Source organism: Hemicordylus capensis, chromosome 2 (genome assembly GCF_027244095.1).
Source record: "Hemicordylus capensis ecotype Gifberg chromosome 2, rHemCap1.1.pri, whole genome shotgun sequence".
Lineage (NCBI taxonomy): Eukaryota > Metazoa > Chordata > Lepidosauria > Squamata > Cordylidae > Hemicordylus > Hemicordylus capensis.
This window is the reverse complement of record NC_069658.1, coordinates 367,627,648-367,642,838: the sequence shown is the minus strand read 5'-3', so window position 1 is coordinate 367,642,838 and position 15,191 is coordinate 367,627,648. Positions and strand designations below refer to the sequence as shown.

The following is a 15,191-nucleotide window of genomic DNA, read 5'->3' as shown; positions in this document are numbered from 1 at the left end:
GCGGTGTACAAATTTGATTAATAAATAAAATAAATAAAAACTTAAGCCCTAATCAGACATTATATTGCCTGGCATACTGCACAATGCTCCGTCAGCCTTGCAATGGCGCATTTGCACGGTTTAGAGGGCCTTTGTTCATGCCATTCTTTGTGTTGCACAAGAACATTCTGCAAAAGCTGACAGAGTGTTGTGCAATATATGTGGAAGCTATACCCATCTCTCTCTCCCTCTCTAATATGTTAGCTTTCCATAACTGAGAGTGTTTGATGTGAGAAAGCAGTTGCAGATGGTATTGTCTCCCCCACACGCACACTGAGCTTGGGCAGTGCAGGAAGGGCTGTACCACATGATCCTTTTCACTGAATAGTTGGTCACTTTTAGCCCAATCATTGGTGTGTTACCAAGTCCCAGAGGCTAGCATCCAGACTAATACAGCCCTGGATCTACAGAGGGGGGTGATGGTACATCTTCCATGAGAGTCTGCTGGCAAGCCATGCCCTCATGCCACTGTGCTCATTTGCCCCACATCCCCAATGTTTGTCAGACCAATGCAATATTCAGGTACTGTGGGGGTGAAGCGAAAAAGTGCTTCACCATGCAGGCAAGGCTGGCTGGTTCAACCTTGTGGAAACACACGTAGTCCTCTTGAACTCAGTGGGTTTAAATGTGTCCAATTGTGTAGAAGTGCAGACTGTAGAAGTGAAGACTTTAAAGCAGACTGCTTCCATTGTAGACTATGTAGGGAAATGTGGGTTTCCCCGCATCTTGAAGCATTTTCCCATGTGAAAATAGAGTTCCCAGTAAAACCATGATATGTACACATTTGGCACAAAACAAATGCAACAAATAATCTTCAAAATGTGCTATGGAAACTTTAAAAATAGAAGCGCTCACAAATGTGCCATGTCCAATGTTTCAAGGATAATATAGCTCTTTTTCAGAGACAATTTCAATAAAGATAAAATGAATCAGTCATCATACAACAACACTGAGAATTATACACATGTCCCTAAAAAATTTACACCTAGACATTACTGCACAGGAATGCACAATGTCTAACCTGCAAATTCAGTACAGCAATGTGCTAGGGGAAATACAATGCTTTCAACATAACCCCCATGACTTAGGAAATTATATAAGCATTTGGATGCCTGATCAGCTTACATGTGAAGCTAAAGGGATCATTATGCAATTTTAAAGTGGGTTAAGATGGAAAACATCTGAAAATAACACAAGCCAGTCTTCCCCTCTAACACTTCACCCTTGTCTCCATATGTTCTGAGAAGTGTTGTGGCCCAACATGGGGAGCTCGCAGGGAGGAGAGCTGGTCTTGTGGTAGCATGCATGACTTGGTCTCTTAGCTAAGCAGGGTCTGCCCTGGTTGCATATGAATAGGAGACTTGATGTGTGAGCACTGTAAGATATTCCTCTCAGGGGATGGAGCCACTCTGGGAAGAGCAGAAGGTTCCAAGTTCCCTCCCTGGTTTCTCCAAGACAGGGCTGAGAGAGACTCCTGCTTGCAACCTTGGAGAAGCCACTGCCAGTCTGTGAAGACAATACTGAGCTAGATAGACCAATGGTCTGACTCAGTATATGGCAGCTTCCTATGTTCCTATGTTCCCTATGGAGGGCCCAGTGGTGGCTTTAGGAGAGGGAAAACTGGACAACTGTCCAGGGCCTCACAGTTTAGGCCCCCCCCCCGCAATATCTTGTACAATTCTTAATATTAATTAATATATCATGGGCTTTAACAACCCCTAAGAGTATTTAGACCTTATTCTTTATAATTTGTAAGGCATTTATAAGGCTTTTTCAATTCTGAAATCATCGTTAAAATAATCTCACTGTAGTTATTCATGAAATATTGGTTATGAATAGTGTTTTCTCTATTAGATGTCAAGAGAAAATGTATTCCTATGGAATAGAGCATTCCACATTCTGGGGAAAATTACCAAGAAGGCCCTTTCCTACGAGCACAATAACCAAGCTTCAGCTGGCATCATCACTAAGATCATCATCACCCCCACAAGGACATTGTAGGGTGGACAGATTCCCTTTGAGATAAGGAGCACTTAAGTTATATAAGGCCCATGCTATTCGGACTGTAAAGGCAATAGGTAGCATCTTGAATTGGACCCAGTAACAAATCAGCAGCCACTGCTGATCAAAACTGGAGTAATATGATCACCTATGTCTGAACAGCTTCAGACATAGCAAATGCTTCTCTAATAAAAAGATTTCATAGCATCTTTTGAGGTACATCTCTTCTTTACTGGACTTTGATATCAGATGCTAACCCCTGCTAACAGAGCAAAGAGGCACCTTTTAAAGTGGGAAGTGGAGTTTTTAGAGATTTGGTGTAATTTTAATGAACTATAAAGAAATTATCCTGAGAAGGATTTTTAAATACAATATTCATATGTTATGTTAGTGGTTAAGCTTCCTTTTTCTTTCTCTTTCTTTTTTTCTTTTTCTTGATTATATTATGTTGATTTTTCTTTCAGCTGAAGCTTAATAAAGAAAAAGGAAAAAAGAGGGATTATCTCATATTTAGCAGAGAGGAAGAACAATGGTCCCCACCCCACCCCTTGTAAACCACTTTTGTTGAAAAGCAGCACATAAATATTCATAGCAGTAGGTAGGGATGTGCATGAATTGATTTTTTTGATTCAATTTGTACCTGAATCAAATCACCCTTGATTTGCTTTGTGTCAGAATCTGTCCCTCTGAATCACCCCAGATTCGATTTGGATTTGATTTGGTTTGATTTTGATCGATTCAGACCACTTATCAAGGTCCTAGGGGCACCAAATTTGGTTGGTGGGTACATCCCTATTGGTGCCACCTGCCACCCAGATTTCAAGGCAATGGAGCACTTGGTTGATCTTTAATTTTTGTTTTAGTTTTTACTGATTTTGTATATTTCCACCATAGGAAATAATGGGAATTCAAAGTCACCTATCCTAACACTAACATAGATTCCCAGCTTTCATTAAAAACAAAAAGGTTAGCACTAGCCCTTGTAGAAATTGAGTTATGGAGCAATGTGTGCGGTCACTATTTTTCAGGTGTTTGGATTCTTTGGTGTCTAATAATTTTTCCTCATAATGAATCCCTATGAGGATTCATTATATGCCTTCATTTCTTCTGTTCATTTTGACTGTCATTTGACTGTGCCAACTGTCAACTTCCATGTGTCAACTACACACACACACACACACACACACACACACACACACACGGGTACTCAGTTTATTTTTTAGGAATTTTTGAAGTGTTTAGGTTCTTTGGTGCCTTCATTACCCACCTTCATTTCTTCTGTTCATTTTGACCCCACTGCTTTGCAGGTGGGGTTGGGAATTGGTGGCATCCCGTGTGCCAACTACCCCCCACCCAACCCACAAGCCACTGGGTACACAGTTTATATTTTAGGGATTTTTGAGGTGTTTACTCTCTGATGTGTAATGAATCCTCATAGGGATTCATTATGAGGAAAGGTTATTAGACACCAAAGAGTCTAAACACTTGAAAAAATTCCTAGAACATAAATTGAGTAGTACCCCACTGCCTTGAGGGTGGGAGGGGGGTGTAGTTGGCACATGGCATTGACAGTTGGCACTGTCCAAAGATAGTCAAAATGAATAGAAGAAATGAAGGTGTGTAATGAATCCTCATTCATTCATTCATTCATTCATTGAGGGGGGGAAATATTATACACCAAAGAATCCAAACACTTGAAAAATAGTGACCATACATTTTGTTCCATAACTCCACTTCTACAAGCTAGAAACTAAATCCACTTCTACAAGCTAGAAGCTAGATCTTAGTTGTTTTTAATGAAAGCTGGGAATCTGGGGAAATTAATCGGAGGAATCTGAATCTTGAATCGATTCAAATTGAATCTGGCGTGATTCAATTTGGACCCAAATCTAGCTAATGGACCACAGGGGTTATTGGTTCTGTCTCCAAATTGCCCAAATCAGCTAGATTGGGGTACAAATCAGTTTGTACCCGAATCAATTCATACATCCCTAGTATTAGGTGCTATCCTCTTTCTTTATCTTGTAAATTAGAGGATAAATGAAGATGGTCTTTTTCAATGCAAAATGTTTATAGGCAGGAATAATTTTTTCTGCCTAGGAAGGAAGCATTGGTTTCACATCTGAACAAGAAAGAGTTAACTTTTTTACTTTTCAAAATCACCTCTATTGTCTTCTGAAGGTCAAGGTCAAGAAAGGCTGTAATGGTGTGTTTTGATAACAGTCATATCACCAATAACCAGAAAAAAGAACACACTGAACTTTTATAAACATTACATCAGATGTGTTGTTAGAAACAACATGTTTGCTAAAGCTTTCAGGATGAACTGAGCCTACAAGTCATGTATTCGTGACTAGTGGTAGATTTGTTTCCTGCTAGGACTGGAAAGCAAAACAATATGTTATACTGGCAGCCCAAACCAAAATGATGAAATGAGGCCACCAATATTTTGTGTAAATAAGTGTAAGCAAACTCCATTTGAAGGGCAGAAAGGAGGTCAGAAAATGTAGACAATGGAAAATCCCTTTGTCCTCAATTAAGGGATATTGGATGGGATCCAAAGAGCTAAGTAGGCATCCCAGAGACTTTGGGCATGCTCAGTGAACCCCCATACCTCTTCAATTTCAAGAACAGTTTGTCATATGACAGAGGTTCTCAACCTTGGGTTCTCAGATGTTGTTAAACTACATACCACATCAACAGCCTTTGACCACTATGGAGAGTAGATGGAAGATGTAGTCCACCTGGGGACCAAAAGTGAGGAACCCCTGTCATGTGACATGGAAGGCAATTGTTCAAGAGACATGAATCACAACCCTTCTTGGTTGCACAGTATCTGTTGAGTGATTCTTTGGATCTCAGCCAATGGAAAGAGTGTTGTTGGAAGGATTGTTAATGTAATTTTTATATAGGCACACAGATTGTGCTATGGAAAAAATCAAGAAAAATGAATTATTTTTCTGTTTTAATGTGTATTCATTAAATGCTTAAAATATATGAAGTGTATTCTTATTGATACTTAAATGCATACTCTAGTTTCTGGCATCTATTTTATGTGCATTTATACCATTGAATGGATCTTGAAAATGGTCTAAATGTTTATTTTCAGATTGTGAAAGTATAGTGAAAGCCTTAATGTTTGAAATCCTAGTATTCCAGGAAATATGGAAGTAGTTGACATTTTGAATGATTATGAATGTTATTGTTTAAGGTGGTAATCTGAAAAAATATTTTTTCTTTATCTTATCATTTTCTTTACACTTGCTGTAGTGAGAACAGGAATTTCATAACAACAGTGGCTGACATGTTGAGGAAAATTACTCACATTAGTCCGATTGAAATTGACAGTTAGGCTTGTAAGGACTGGACATGTCCTTCTAATTTCAGTGGGATTACTTTGAGTAATTTTCCTCATCATGACATATAATAAAAAGTCCAGCTAATCAAAACATCTATAGTCTGCAAAATTATATCTTCTTGAAGAGGGATGTACAACCTCCTCTTGAGAAATCCACTTGTTGCATTACAATTCATTTGGTTTCCTATCCTCACATTCTACAGACATTGCATATCAAAAGTTGCTTCTCTTTCACTTTAGGTAAAATCCTGTGGCAACATAGAGTTATGTGAAACACCACTTTAAAATGTTGCCAGTTTTATCAAAACATTTTTAGCTTTTCTCAAAATCCTAAAGAATTTTGTCTCAAATCTTGTTCAAATTTTACTTTAATCAATATTCTGTTGTCAACCCAACTCCTGAACAGCCTGGAACATACTGATAACAGTGTGATTAGGATGCAAAAAGAATGTCCCATGACTGCTAAAGCCTTCTCAAAAAGCTTCAAACAGCCCACTCCTCAAAGGTGACCTTTTGTTTTCACTTCAGTGGAGGGACCCAGTTCAAAGGCTCAACAAAATACTTTTATTATTTTCTTGTTTCAATAGAAACATGTAAAACTCCAATGCATTTTTAAATAGTCAAAATGATATGATACACAATTTTCAGGCAGGCTTCCTAGGTTTATTTTGTTTTGCACAGTTAAGCCTGTTCTATCTATCTATCTATCTATCTATCTATCTATCTATCTATCTATCTATCTATCTATCTGTCAAACATGCTGGTATTTAAAAATAATAAAACCAAGAATGGCAATTCACAATCATTGACATTACTGAATCACTGAACACAGTTTCATGTAGTTTCATGCATCTACAGTTAGGAAATGGACAGATTACTGATAAGGAAAAATTCTCAAGGAACAGTAATCATTTTTAATAATACTGATTGTCACTTAAGCTTTTTAATTTAACAGTGCTTTAAATTGGTTTAAGATTTTTATTTTTGTGTTTAATTTGTTTTATGTTGTTGAAAACCCCCCAGAGATGCCAGTTTGGGGAAATATACAAATTTGATCAATAAATTAAATAAATAAATGCAGGCTCTGAATACTCTAAAAACTGCTGAACAGAGTATGCTTCCTATTTTCTTGCTTATTCTGTAAGAATTGAAAAGAGAACTCACACGTCTTCCCATCTGTGACCTTGACTGACAGTCCTGAGCATATGCATCTCCCCTTGGAGCAAACACATGAGTTGAGTTCCACTTTCAAAGGTTACTGAAAAAAGTTACTTGTTCATGTTTTCTGTATCACTGATTGTTAGAAGACCTGAAGTTGCTATGTGAATTCTTGTTTTTGTCTTACTAAAGGTGTCATCATAAAAGATTTTCATTCTTGGAACATCCCCTTGATTTTCAGAATTAAATTTGCTCATGTTGTCACATATTTTATTTTTAATTTTTTATACAGCCTTGTCAACGTACATTGCACTTTGCAAGAGTTTCGTCAGCAAAAAATAATCTGCCCCCTGGTGCAAAGGTTCTTACAATCCTAAATTATGGACCAGGATCTGGAGCAACTATACCCAGAGCAGTAGTTGACCAATAACTGAATACAGAATATGGTCAGCAATTATGTTTTGAATCAATATCATTCTATCACTATGCACATAAAGATTTGGTTTACATGAAGTCTGATGTGAAGTCTAGGCATTTGTCCTCTGTCCTTTTAATTTTTTTTAACCTATTTCACATTTTAATTTTATATATGCAAAATATATTCTTGTTTTTGTTTCTGATTATTTTGAGTACGTGCATATTTTAACTCCTATTTGGTTTTTAAAATATGTGTAAGAGATTGAAACAAAATACAGAGAAGCATCTATGGGAGTACTAACACTGAAACAGCTGGATGGTCGGTCACAACTCCAGTCCTTTCCGAGAATTCTACATTTTTTTTTACACCTCTCCAGAGCTTAGCCATCTTAAGTCCAATAAAATCATGGTTGCCCTGTATACTATTTGTACTTGGAAGCAACAATAATAGACAAAAAACACAATCTTAAGAGTTACACAGTGCCCTAGATTCATTTCCTCTCATAGGATTGGAAATAAAAAAGCAGATGTCCATTAATCCTTTGAGAACTCCTCATCTCAAATCTACAGGAGGATTTTAAAAAGCAAATTCATCTTCTTGCTCTGTTAGCTGGCATTTTAACAGCCCCATACATTTACAACAAAGCTGCTTACAGATCTCAATAGTAAATGACATAACCTCTCCACCAGGTAAACTCCCTTATAAGATTACAAGGACAGCACAGCAATGAAGGGAGTTAACAGGATTTGGCAAAGGAGCAGCAAGGATGGGATATTTAGATGAGGGCAGGGCTGCAGAGAGGTAACTGGGGCCTGGGGCAAAACATAGTCTTGGGGGCCTCCTCTGGTACACCCACCCACCCGCATACAATGTCTGTAGGTAATAATAGTAATAGTTAGCCTTGTGTGGCCTCAGGTAGTTTGCCCCCCTCTCTGTATCCCTTTGGAAGAGTTAATTGGAAGCAGACCCTGTTGAATAAGAAAGCCTAAAAGAAAATGGCTATGAAGAAGTGAGAATTCAAGGGGATTTAAAAGCATGGGGAGAAAGTAGGTGGTGCAAGACATAAAAGGAGATATGGGAGACAGAGCATAGAGCCTCCCCAACTCTGACAATTTTTAAGAAATCTTTAAAGACACATCCGTTCACCCAGGCTTTTAATTAAATACAATTTTAATAGTTTTGTTTTAAAATATTATTTTCAGGTTACAATGTTTTAACTTTTTGCTGTCATTTATTATAACCAATGTTTTAATTTCTCTGTTGTCATTTATTTATTTTAACTAACGTTTTAACTTTCTGTTGTCATTTTTTGTTGTAAACCATCCAGAGACATAAGTTTGGGGTGGTATAAAAATATGTTAAACAAACAAACAAATAAATAAGGGATGATGGTATGCGCATGATGGTAGTGATGGTGACAGTGCAGCAAGCATGGGGAGAAAGTAGGTGGTGCAAGACATACAAGGAGATATGGGAGAGAACACAGAAGGCTGATAACAACTGATTTCTGAACAGAGGGATAAGTTGATAAAAAGGAATCAGTGATGATAAAAAATAAATAAATGCAGTGAAGGGTTGAATATCAGAGATCCTTCTACTACCAGCATCTCAGAGGAACATTACTAGGAGTAATGTGAATACAGCTATCACACACCACATAACTTTCTACCATGTTTGTGCATGTTCTGATTATTAACTAGATTTCCATGTACATAATGCTCAAGAAACTAAATAGTTAGCTATATATCTGAAATGGATGCAGCAGAGTGGAAGTATTCTTTCTCCTTTAAAAAAGGAAATAAAAGGGCATATTAATTTTCCATACAAAAGGAAAACCAGGGTGTGGTGATTGAAAAAGTAATTGTAAGACCATATCTATTTTCAAAAAACTGCTGGATCGATGCCATCTGAAAGCTAGGCTTACTTATAAACTGAGCAAAAAAACCCAAATACAAAACCATGCGGTGGTAGATCCAGCTGTAATTTCAGGCAGCAAGTCATGCTAGTTTCGGATGCTTATTCCCATGTGCATCAAAAGATACACCTAGCCGGGATTTGGATGAACATCATGATATGGACCAGCATCCCGATAAGAATCTGCATCTCTTGTTTGATCAGAGTGATTTAAAATATTAGCCCCCAATGCTAAGGATACATTCTAAACAAAATTCCTTTCAGACAATAAAGAGAGCATGCTTAACTGAGCTGAAACAAATGAAATTAACACTGCTGGTTGAGCCATTAAGTGGGAAAAGTCATTTACAAGAACAATATCAATCTCAAGAAACATTTATTAGACAAGCACTTATCTTGTTTCCTTTTAAATGTTGTAATTAATAATTTTCATTCATTTTAAAGACAGGTTAACATTAGAACACATCCTCTAGAGGCCAATTGTAGCCTTAAGAACAATTTAGAATAAATAACTCAAGTTGATTCAGCTCCTTGCATCCTGTCCAGCTGTTTCTCTCAAATACATTAATTTCCCCATATACAACCTGCTCCTTATTTTATCCAGAACTCAGATAAAGGCAAGTGGTCACAGGAGTATAATTTTTTAGCCATAAAGGAGGATTTTTTCCTGACAGCTTCTTCATCGCCATACCATGTAGCACAATATCTTGTGAAAGCTGAAACTTTCTTTTTAAAGCCCAAATAGCATTAAAGTCATTTTGCAATATTCATTCAGGACCATCTCTTCCATGAAGTAATGCAAGAAATAACTTGAAAAATCTTCTGGATCTCCTTCACTTATGTATGTCAGGAAAGGAAAGTCATTTCCCTTTTATATTCCCTCCTTAAGTATATCCATAAGCATGGAGCAAAACTAATACCCTGACCCTCTCCCTGCTGGGCAATTTATATAAAGCAATAAAGATCTGCAAAATACAAAGACAAAATATATTTTTGCATATAATATTAGCATTGTCAACACTAAAGACTTTCTCTACTGGTCAGGAAAGAAAATATTCTGAATAGTGTCATTTGTTTGTGGGAATGCACAACTAGTTTCAACAACTAACACTCCATGTTTCTTTGCAAAATAAGCCTTCGCTGGCTGCTGAAGAGAAATGTGTTTGTGCCCACTTGTGTCTGTGTACTCTTGCAAATAAGCCTGTACTGAGGAGAGAAAGGTCATTCAGCAGAAAGGTGCCTGCTGCTTTGGGATCTGGCAATTTTCTTTTTGTATCCCCAACCAAACAGAAGTTAATGCTGGCTCATGTTAATAGACATGAAGCTGAAATGTTCACTGGTTGGGCTATAGTAAAATGGTTTATATTAATAACATACTATATTTTATTCTTAATTAATAACAGAAATGGTTATGCTATGATTATATACCACCTTCAGTCCAAAATACTACAATCATTCTAATGTGCAAACATATTTGCATAAGTGGGCTTCCCCATTCACTTCTAGGAAGAAAGCAGCTTTGTTTATGCAGTGGAAAGTGCACTTAGAGCTTCCCACCTCCACTAAAGTCAGTGAAGAAAAGAAACCCCTGTACATAGGAGAGCTCCTCTTATATGCAAGAAGCTGCATAGCTTCCAAGTCTGGAACAGAACACCCTTCAAACAACCCCATTCTGACCCCGTTCCGAGTCGGATCATTCCAAGTGTTCCGAGCACTCTTCGGGCCTTTGCGCACACATGGAAGCCATGTGTAGTCAGCACCACTACACAAATGGCTGCCATGTGTGCACAGAGGCCGGAAGAGCACCATTTTGGAATCCAAAATGGTGCTTGGAACATTCTGACTCAGAACAGGGACATTCTGTCAGAACAACTGGCTCAACTGGTGGTTCCAACAGAATGTTCCAGGAATTTTGCATTCCATTCCAAGCTCAGAACGGAATGCAAAACCTGTTTTGTGCACATCTCTACTACCTAGATTACCTCCTACAGGGTGTATCTCCATGAGCAAGTACAAGAAGAAGATAGAGGCTTTAGTTATTATAATCCTATGATGCAAGGGGAAGCATTTCCACAACCAATGGCACCACCAATTATGATGGTTTAGAATTAATTGTATATACAGTAACCACTTTCTACTGATATATCACCTCTTATATTAATTCCTATACCTTTAGATTTGTTTGTTTAGAAGATTTAATACCTTTCCTTTTAGACACCAAGGACTGTGCAAAGGGCTTACAACATTGCAATAAAAGAACAATATACAATTTCATTAAAAGAATGGAATGGCAGTTGCCTGCATAGTGTGCCCTCTGATCCCTTCCTTCTGGAGCTAGAAATCTCTTAATGTCCCAAGAGCCAAGGTACAGAGGAAGCTGCTGCTCTTCTGGTTGAGGTACCTTCTGTTGCTATTGGTGGATTGCAGTTGCTACTCCTTTCCTACTTGGGCTAAAGGAGCCAAGGTGCAGGTAAAGCCAGTAACCGATATGATGTGCATTGTTATGATGACTGTGCACACCACAGCAACACTAGTGCAGGCTTGGAAGACAGCATCCCTGCAGTTTCTCCCTTTCAGCACAATGGGAGTGCCAAACAGGCAAAACTCTGAAGGTGCTACTTGCACATGCAGGAGCATTCTTGCTGCCTTCTGAGCCCACAGTAAGCTTCCTCCAATGCACACCATCTTTGTAATAGTGTGCATCATGTCAGCTATGCTCTCCTTCATCAGTGACTGCCAGTGGTGGTACGTCTGTGGCACTTCTACTACAGAATATTATATGAAAATATAAATTCCATTTTCTGGAAACAGATCCATGACCATGACCATATAGCAGAACAATCAGCAGTTGTGGCCAAAGAGTGCTGAGGTCCATCACATCAATCAAGTCCAACCCGTAAAATATGGCAACTTTTTACATGGGTGTTGTATATGTTCTAGTCTGGAAGCCACCGCCAGCCTTGGTTCAGCTCGCTGGCAGCAGCCCCCCCCCCTCCACCGCCCTCAGCTACGTCTGCTGTGTCTGACATGCAGGGAGATGCACGATGCACTCACAAACAAAACCGTGCCCCCAGTTTTCAAGCATATTCCACCCAGCGTCGCAGTCTTAGTGAGGCTGGGAGTGGCTCTCTCTGCTTTAAAATTTTTCTTTGAACCCGTTCGTGCAATGGTGGCTCCGCCCCTGCACCTTATCAGTAGAAATCTCATTTTGCTTAACACTTGCTACTTCAGAATTCTATCTCAGGGTGTCTTTTTGATAGAGCATGCCACAGCAAAGTCATTGGTGAGTGCTCTTGGGCATATTATGTTCAATTCAAGTTATGTCCAATACATTTACAGTTTGTGTACAGTGTACAGATACACAGATCTTTATCCTAGTACAATTATTCACATATTATGTTCAGTGCATTATTGCAAAAAAAATATTTTTTTTTGCCAGTTAACTGACTAAGATTAGTACTAGGATGAAGGACTAATTGGGGAAAAAATGAAATAAATTAAAAGTGACAAGATGTATTTTTGAATAATGGAAATCCAGTGTTTCCTGAATGTTTATTATCTCAAATTATAAGCAGGAAATACATCATAGTTTAAAATGTTGCATGTCTCCAATGCTAATGCTCACCTCCAAAACACTATAAGCTGCTCAAGGTTCATGCAGAGCAATTCAATCTCTACCTCTCCCTCCCCTTCACGAATGATTCCACAGGGCATGCATGCATTAGGGATGTGCATGAACCTGTTCGGAGGCCCTGTTACAGCAAGTTCAGAGGCTCAAAGGTGGGAGGTGGGACAACTTTAAGGGTGGGGAAGGCTGCACTTGCCCCTCCCTCCACTTTCCCCCCAACAGTGCTCCATTTGTAAAGAACTCATCGGGGTGGCAGAATACCCCAGAAGTGGTGGGTGCACGGGTGCATGCCAGGCGCGTGTGTTCCCACATTGTGCTCTCACATGTGTGCCCAGCATGCACATGCACACCCAGCGTGCACACACTGGGTGTGCATGGGCATGCTGGACACGCACATGAGGGCACAACGTGGGCACACACATGCCCAGCATGCACACACATGCCCAGCACTTCTGGCCAAGGAGGGGACTGGGCAGCAGGGAGGTATGCTGCCGCCTCAACGGGGTCTCTACAAATGGAGTGCCGATGGGGGGGGAGCAGAGGGAGGGGTAAGTGCACCCTCCCTCACCCTTAAAGTTGTCCCACCCCTGCCTTCAAACCAGCCCCTGCCAGTTCCATGCATATCCCTAGCATGCATAGGCAAACATGCCCCCAGAAAAGTGGTTTGCCCCCACATACCCCATTTCTGTTTCAGAAACCTAATATGTGGGACACAGCCCACCCACTCATAAATGTCCTTTGTCCCTTCTGTGTTCCTTCTAACATTTTTTGGAGGGTGCTGCCACTGCTCCCCTTCAGTCCCATCCCACCCACCCCGGCAACTGAAACCTTCAGCATTCCATGGCTCCTAGCACAGAACATAATCAGTCTCCATCATGATTATTTTTTGGTGGGGAGATATTTTTTATTTGCTGCTGTGTAACCTACTCCTAGGGAGTCCCCCAAGGTTATCCTTGTTTTGCTTCCAATCTTATTGGAACTCAGTCACCGGAGTTTGCAATTAGTACATTATATAAAAATAATAACTAAACTAGAGTACACAGACCTTAATCTATTTTAATCTCACTGAAATCTTCAGTGCAAATAGTGCTTTATTGAGCACATTAGGACATGTTGAATAGAAGCTATTTATATGAATTCACTTCTCTATTTTATTTTGTTTTCTTCCATTTTTATTTATTTTTTACATTTATATCCCGCTCTTCCTCTGAGGAGTTCAGAGCAGTGTACATGGTTATTTTTACCCTCACAACATCCCTGTGAGGTAGACTAGGCTGAGGTAGATTAGGTTATGACTGGCCCAGAGTTACTTAGTGAATTTCATGACTGAATGGGGATTCGAAAGACAATTGCCTGGTTCACTGAGGGCAATGTCCAAGTGTTTGTTTTTTTTAAACTGCTGGTCTCTCCTACTGGGAACATAAACGCCTGTTGTGTGGGGGAAAACACATCAATATTTGGAATACATGTGGAGTACTCTTCTGTGACACCTGCACCAGCCAAACAGTTCTCATATGAACATAAGAACAGCCCTGCCCAAGGCCCATCCAGTCCAGCACCCTGTTTTACACAGTGGCCCATCAGATGCCTCTGAGAAGCCCACAGGTAAGAGGTGAGGGCATGCCCTCTCTCTCAAAGTGTGATCACCAGTTGAAGGAAAGAAAGAGGCAGCTGGACTAAACATGACACTCTCTTTCCCCTCTCCTCCCCCCAGGTGATCAGCACAGTCAGAGCTGTAAGCCCTGATAAACTTTTGGCAGCCAGACTGGTCTCTAGGGTAACCCGGAGAGACCATATTATGTGTGTTTTAAAACAGTTGCACTGGCTGCTGATATGTTTGCAGGCAAAATACAAAGTGCTGGTTATTACCTCTAAAGCCCTGAATGGCTTAGGTCCAGGCTACCTTAGAAAGTGCCTTCTTCTGCATGATCCCCATCACATTTTAAGGTCATTGAGTTCTGCCTACAGTTACATCACTGGTACATCTAGTGGTGACTCAGAGGCGGGCCTTCTCTGTAACTGCTCCTGGGCTGTGGAATGCATTCCCAAAAGAAATCCGTAGCTTGAGTTCATTGTTGACCTTCAGGAGAGCCCTTAAAACTGGCCTGGCCTCCCAGGGCTTTTAAACTGTTTTAAATATTTTAATCGTTAACTAGCTTAACCGGCACAGAGCATCTGCACACTATTACTTGATTGCTCCCCTCACCCCCTGCCATAGCCCCCTCACTTCAGAGATCTCTTCACCCTCACTTGAGCCGCACTCCTGTTCCTCTTCCTCCATCCCATTACTTCCATCACCCTCAGCCCTCTTGGTCACTCCTCCATCCCTTTACTCCATCCTCCTCACCCCTCTTGGTCGCAGCTGCAGCGTTGCTGGTGCCTATTGCCCAAGCTGCAGCCACCTGTTCTCAGAGACCTTCCCACCCTCACCCGAGCCCCGCTCCTGCTCCTCCCCACAAGAGCAGCAGCGGTTGACTGGATCCTTCCTCACTGGTGCCACCGCCATGGCCGCTCGTTCCCCGCTGACAGGCCCGGGCCTCTCCCTTGCCTGCCTACCTCCCTCCGGCAATGGCCTCGGTAGCTCCAAACAGCAGAAGTGGTTGACTGGGCTCTTCATTGCTGCTGCCACCACCATGGCTGCTTGTTCCCCTAAGGCCACTGACAGGCACGGGCCC

The 15,191-nt window shown here is 40.3% G+C and overlaps 1 long non-coding RNA gene across 2 annotated transcripts in view; it reads right to left on the bottom strand.

The window, feature by feature from the left end:
• Positions 1–8,034: 8,034 nt before the first annotated feature.
• Positions 8,035–15,191, bottom strand: part of LOC128345689 (uncharacterized) — a 33,247-nt gene continuing 26,090 nt past the window's right edge. For both annotated transcript variants that reach the window (XR_008316585.1, XR_008316584.1), the window contains one exon: positions 8,035–9,853. This is a non-coding gene — a long non-coding RNA (uncharacterized LOC128345689). The remainder of the gene's footprint in view (positions 9,854–15,191) is intronic.